Genomic DNA, 7,241 nt, shown 5'->3' on the forward strand with positions numbered 1-7,241 from the left:
AAAATAAATGAAAAATTAGAAATGATACAAATCTACAGATAGAAATCCAGAAGATTAATACTAAATTTTCAGAAATAGATACCAGATTGAACTGGCAAAGGAGTAGAATTGAATCAATGGAAGACAAAATTAGTGAAATTGAAGACAAATACCTGAATACTTCTTTGGAAAGGGGTGAATCAGAAAAAAGATAAAAAAAAAAAATGAAGAAAGCCTAAGGTTCATGTGGGATATCATCAAAAGGAATAACCTACACGTAATCAGAATTCCAGAATAGGAAGAAATAAACAAATAAAATCACAGAGAAAATTGTCAAAGATGTGTTTAAAGAGAATTTCCCTGGTATGATGAAAGATGAGCATATATTCATTCAAGAAGTCCAATGAACCCCAAACAAGATAGACCTCAAAAGAAAATCACCAACACATATTGTAATCAAACTCACAAACCAATGACAAAGAAATAATCCTGAAAGCAGCACCAGAAAAATGAAAAGTTACCTACAAGGGGCAACCAATAAGACTAACCTCAGATTTCTTGGCAGAAACCATGCAGGTGAGAAGACAATGGGATGGTATAGACAAAACCCTGAAAGAAAAAAAATTTCCAACCAAGAATTATGTTGTTGTTGTTATGTGCCGTCAAATTGGACCCAACTCATAGCGACCCCCTTGGGTTTCCGAGGCAGTATCACTACAGAAGTAGATTGCTCAACCTTCCTTCCAAGGAGTGGCTGGTGGGTTTGAACTGCCAGCCTTCTGGTTAGCAGTCAAGTGCCTTAGGCACTATGCTACCAGAGCTCCTTACCAAGAATTATATACCCAGCAAAATTGTCCTTCAAATATGATGGTGTAAAAAGATAGGTCAAGCAAATGGCAACCATAAAAGAGCAGGAGTGACAATACTAATTTCTGATAAAATCGACTTTAAGACAAAACCCACTATAAGAGACAAGGAAGGAAATTATATAATGGTTAAAGGATCGGTTGAAAAAGAAGACATAACAATAATAAATATCTATGTATCCAATGAAAGAGCCCCAAAATACATAAACTGGACTCTAACAGAACTGAAAAAACAAATAGATGACTCCACAGTCATTGTTGTTAGGTGCTGCTGAGTCATCTTCGACTCATAGCAACCCTATGTGCAGCAGGACGAAACACCGCCTGGTCCCATGCCAGCTCCATGATCCCTGCTATACTTGAGCCCATTGCCACAGCCACTGTATCAATCCATCTTGTTGAGGGCCTTCCCCTCTTTTGTCGACCCTCCACCTTACCAAGCATGACATCCTTTTCCAGGGAATGGTCCTGTGGTAGTTAAATTTGTATGTCAACTTGGCTGGGCCTGGTTGAGTGGCTGGGCAGCTGGTAGTAGTTATTCCCCATATTGAGACTGGCAACCAATTCCATGGTGGGATCTACCATAAGCAGCTGAGTAGCTGCCTTTGGGATGTGGTCTGCTTCCCATATATAAGAAGCAGCTTTGGAAAGGGTCTCTAGCTTATGGCATGCTTGGACCCTGCATGTAGTCATGTTGTTGTTCAGCAGCCTGCCATGTTCTGCCAACCTTGGGACTTACAATGGACTTAAGTTAATGGGCTGCTGTGTAGTTTGGTAACATCGGGACTGCCTTTTTACTTGTCAACCTTGGGCTTGTCAACCTCAGGAGCCAGCAGCTGTCTGAGTGAAGAAATGCCTCTAGCTCCAGTGGGCTGGGAGCAGGAGGCAGAGCTGGACCCCAAGGTTGAGGGGCTTTCACCTAGCCCCTAGAGCCTGGCACTTTGAACTTGAGCTTAAAGCTTACAAATTGTGAAAGGATAAACTCCTGTTTGTTAAGGCCATCCCATTTGTGGTATATTCTTGTCAGAGCGGCACTAGGTGATCAGAACAGGTCCCTTCTGTTAACATGACCAAAGTATGTGAGATGAAGTCTGGCCATTCTTTCTTCCAGGGAGCATTCCAGGTGCACTTCCTCCAGGACAGATTTGTTAGTTCTTTTAGCAGTCCATGATACTTTCTTCTCCAGCACCACAACTCAAAAGCATCAATTCTTCTTCTGTCTTCCTTATTCATTGTCCAGCTCTCACATGCATATGAGGTGAATGAAAATATCATGGCTTGTGGCAGGCACACCCCAGTCCTCAAGGAGACATCTTTGCTCCTCAGCACTTGAAAGAGGTGTTTTGCAGCTGACTTGCCCAGTGCTATACATCATCTGATGTCCTGACTGCTGCTTCCATTGGCATTGATTGTAGAACCAAGCAATGTAAAGTCTTTGACAATTTCAATCTTTTCTCCATTTATCGTGATGCTGCTTATAGGTCCAGTTGTGAGGATTTTTGTTCCACAGTCATAGTAGAAGACTTTAATATACCACTTTCAATCACAGATAGAACAATTGGAAAGAAACTCAACAAAGACACAGAAGAACTAAACAATACAAACCACCAACTTGACCTTATAGATATGTACAGAGCACTTCATCCAAGAATAGCACAATATACACTCTTTTCAATTACACATGGAACATTCTCCAGGATAGATTACATGTTAGGCCACAAAGCAAGCCTCAATAAATTTTAAAACATTGAAATACTGCAAAGCATCTTCTCAGATCACAATGTTGTAAAATTAGAAATCAACAATAGGAAGATGAATGGAAAAAGAACAAACATATGGAAATTGATAACACTCTTATGTTATTATTGGGGTGTTCGTGTTATTACGTGAAAATGACTGGATAACAGTAGAAATAAAAAATGAAATGAAAAAAATTCCTTTAATCAAATGAGAATGAATACACAGCATACTAAAATCTTTGGGACACAGCAAAAGAGTGATCAGAGACTAATTTATAGCAATAAATGTGTACATCAAAAAAGAAGAGCCAAAATCAATACCTTAACCTAACATGTCCAACAATTAGAAAAAGAGCAACAACAACAACAACAAAAAAGCCTTCAGTCACCAGAAGAAAAGAAATAATATAATTAGAGCAGAAATAAATGAAACAGAAAGACAATAGAAAAAATCAACAAGACTAGCAGTTGGTTCTTTGAAAAGATTAATAAAAGTGACAAACCAGTGGTAAATTTAGCAAAAGAAAAGAGGGAGAAAATACAAATGACACAAATAAGAAATTTATTGGGCTAGACCACAACAGAACCAATAGAAATTACAAGGATAATATCAGGATACTATGAAGAACTATACTGCAACAAATTCAAAAATCTATAAGAAATGGACAGATTTCTAGAAACATACTACTTACCTAAACTAACAAAAGCTGAGGTGAAAAATTTAAACAGACCCATAATGAAAGAAGAAATTGAACAGGTCATAAAAAAAATGACCAACAAAAAAAAAAATTCCTGGCCCAGACAGTTTCATTGGCAAACTCTACTGAACATTCAGAAAAGAACTGACACCAATCCTACTCAAACTATTCCAGAACATAGAAAAGGATGGAATCCTCCCAAGTTCATTTCAGGAAGCAAGCATAACCTTGATACCAAAACCAGGCAAAGAGATCCCTAAAAAGGAAAACTACAGAAGACTATACCTCATCAATATAGGTGCAAAAATCTTCAACAAAATCCTAGCCAATAGAATTCAACAACATATCAAAAAAATAATACATTATGACCAGATATGCAAGGATGGTTCAACATTAGAAAAGTAATCATCATTCACCACATAAATAAAACAAAGGAAAAGAACTACATGATCATATCAGTTGTTACAAAAAAGGCATTTGATAAAATCCAACACCCATTCTTGATCAAAACTCTCAGCAAAATAGGAATAGAAAGGACATTCCTCAACATAATAAAGGGCATCTATGCAAAACCAACAACCAACATTATTCTCAATGGAGAGAGACTAAAATCATTCCCCTTGTGAACAGGAACCAGACAAGGATGCCTTCTATCATCACTTCTATTCAACATTGTACTGGAAGTCCCAGCCAGGGCCATAAGGCAAGAAAGGGAAATCAAAAGCATCCAAATTGGCAAGGAAGAAGTCAAATTATCCCTATTTGCTGATGATATGATCCTATACCTAGAAAACCCAAGAGACTCAGTAAAAAAAAAAAAAAAAAACAAAGCAACTGCTGAAACTAATTGAGACAGAACAATGGGCTTCCAACCCACGGAGCGAGAAAACTGAGGCTTTTAGGCAAAAAGCTTGCAGCAGAGTGGAGTGCACCTATCAGCAAAGCTAAAAGGACTTTCTAACACTTGTCTGAGTAGTGCAGAGGCCAGGCTGAGAGGCTAAGGGCCAACGAGAGGCATACCCACAGGCATAGCCATGGTGAGTCTGTCCTGATTGAAGAATTGTGTCCTGAGTTGTTTCTGAACTAAATTGTAACCTGCTACTTCCCTAATCATGATATCATGCTTGGTAAAGGGGAGGGATCAATAAAGAAGGGGAAGCCTCTCAATGAGATGGATAGAAACACTGGCTGCAACAATGGGCTCAGGTAAAGCAAGGATCATGAGGCTAGCACAAGACTGGGCAGCATTTCGTTCTGCTGTGAGTACGGTCGCTAGGAGTCAGAGACAACAACACCTAACAACAACAACAACACTTCCCTAATAAACCCCATAATCATGAGCTCTGTGTGGCTATTGCGATGAATTATCTAATCCAGCAGAAAAACAGAGTACTGTGGAGGGATGGTTGGTGTCAGAACTGGCAAAAGGGTTAGAGGATGGTGGCATCTCTGGCCTCATAGGAATCAGACTTAGGCTGATGCTGCTTATGGTGTTTTTCTCTCCCCCTCATGAGTTTAGAGCAGGTCAAATGATGCCCCCATGTTCTTTTTGCACATACTCAGCTTTCACTGTTCATTATTACTGCTGTTGTTGTTAAGTGCCATCGAGTCATCTCCGACTCATAGCGACCCTATGCACAGCAGAATGAAACACCTCCCGGTCCTGAGCCATGATTCTTGCTACACTTCAGCCCATCGCCACCGCCACCATTTCACTCCACCTCGTTGAGGGCCTTCCTCTCTTTTTTCGACCCTCCATCTTACCAAGCATGACATCTTTCTCCAGGGAATGGTCCCTTCTGACAACATGACCAAAGTATGTGAGATGAAGAGGGGCCATTCTCGCGTCCAAGGAGCATTCTGGCTGCACTTCCTCCAGGACAGACCTGTTAGTTCTTTTAGCAGTTCATGGTACTTTCAGCTCAAAAGCATCAACTCTTCTTCAGTCTTCCTTATTCATTGTCCATCTCTCACATGCATATGAGACAATTGAAAATACCATGGCTTGTGTCAGGTGCACCTTAGTCCTCAATGAGACATATTTGCTCTTTTGCACTTGAAAGAGGTCCTTTGCAACTGATTTGCCCAGTGCTATATGTCGTCTGATGTCCTGACTGCTGCTTCCATTGGTGTTGATGTAGAACCAAGCAAAGTCTTTGATAATTTCAATCTTTTCTCCATTTATTGTAATGCTGCTTATAGATCCAGTTGTGAGGATTTTTGTTTTCTTTATATTGAGATGTAATCCATATTGCAGACTGTATTCTTCAATCTTCATCACTAAGTACTTCAAGTCATCCTCACTTTCAGCAAGCAAAGTCCTGTCCATTTCAGCTCACTAATGCCTAGGATATCAATCTGTATGTGTTCCATTTCATTTTTGACAACTTCCAGTTTTCCTAGATTCATACTTCATACCTTCCATGTTCCAATTATTAATGGATGTTTGCAGCTGTTTCTCCTCAATTTGAGTCATGCCATGTTAGCACAAGGAGGTCCTGAAAGGCTTACTTTATCCATATCATTAAGGTTGGTTCTACTCTGATAAGGCAGCGCTTTCTCAGTCCTATTTTGAGTGCCTTCCAACCCAAGGGGCTCATCTTCCTGCATTGTGTCAGGCAATGTTTTTGAGCTATTCATAAAGTTGCCCAGTAATATATCAGTGTTTCTCTGTTATTCATAAGGTTTTCCCTGGCCTATTTTTGAGAAGTGGATGGCCTCCTCCTTCTTCCTAGTCTGTCTTAGTTGGTAAGCTGCATTGAAACCTGTGCACCATGTGCAACTCTGCTGGTGTCTGGAACACCAGTGGCACAGCCTCAAGCCTCATAGCAATGTACAAGCTTCATAGGATCACAAACTGACAGACAAGTTTGTCTCCCTTAGCGGTTGGAAACCTCTGCACCCTCCTTTTACCTAATTCCTACCTGAAATCTGCCACTCTGTGGTCCCTGGCCACTCCTGGTCCCTCTCTTTCCTGGCTCTAGGGGGCTTGGGGCCTAGCCTTGCCTCCCACCCCTTTTTACAATAGGGTGACCATATGACCCAGTTTGCCTGGGACAATCTTAATTTATATCTGTTGTCCTAGCAAAATTATTATACTGCCACATTTAAAAATGATATGTTCATCTTATTTACTGCTGACTGAATGGATCACAAAGTCCCCACCTTCACAATCTGGCCTCAATCTTCCTTTCTGTATTTACCCACCTCTTCACACATACCTGAATTATAACATCTGCCTGATGGGTTTTGTTACCACTTCTAGGTATTTTCTCTTCCTGTTGTACCTTGCCTAAAATACCTCTAAAAGATTCTGTCTACTTGCCCACCCATCAAGACTTGGGTTTAAGGATTACTGGCAGAGTTCTGGCAAGATGGCGGACTAGGCAGAAAGACTGCACAGACCATCTTCAACAAAGAAAAGGGAAACCAATTAACACAGACACAGAAGATAATCTTGGACCTCTGAGCCTTGACAGGGAGGATATAGAAGTGGACTAAACTCCAACTAGCAGAAGAATTTGTGTGAAAATAACAAAAAAGGAGACATTCAGAGCTGCAGTCTGGCAGCAATCCTGAGCAATCCTGACGGCACAGACAGCTTGAAGATTCCCAAGTGGTGGTAGGACCTAAGAATTAACCTAAAAATCAGCTCTGCTCGGAAGGAAGATGGGACAATCTACTTCCGTAGTGATACTGCCTCAGAAACCCAAGGAGGGGTCACTATGAGTTGGGTCCGACTCAACGGCACATAGCAACAACAACAACAGCCAGGGACTACATAGAGGACTGCTCTGCTGGCTGGGGAATAAACGGAGAAGGTGAAGAGAAAGGCGGGCTGAGCTGTGGACTTTTGCCAGTCTGGAGGTTGCCGCCATTTTGAAGGTTTAAAAGTGGCTTGATTATTTTGGATATTTAAAGAGACAGCATGCTTGCAGATTCCTGGGGCTTAGGAACAT

The sequence above is a fragment of the Orycteropus afer genome, unplaced genomic scaffold (assembly GCF_000298275.1).
Source record: "Orycteropus afer afer isolate SDZICR_OR568_19922 unplaced genomic scaffold, OryAfe1.0 scaffold00042, whole genome shotgun sequence".
Lineage (NCBI taxonomy): Eukaryota > Metazoa > Chordata > Mammalia > Tubulidentata > Orycteropodidae > Orycteropus > Orycteropus afer.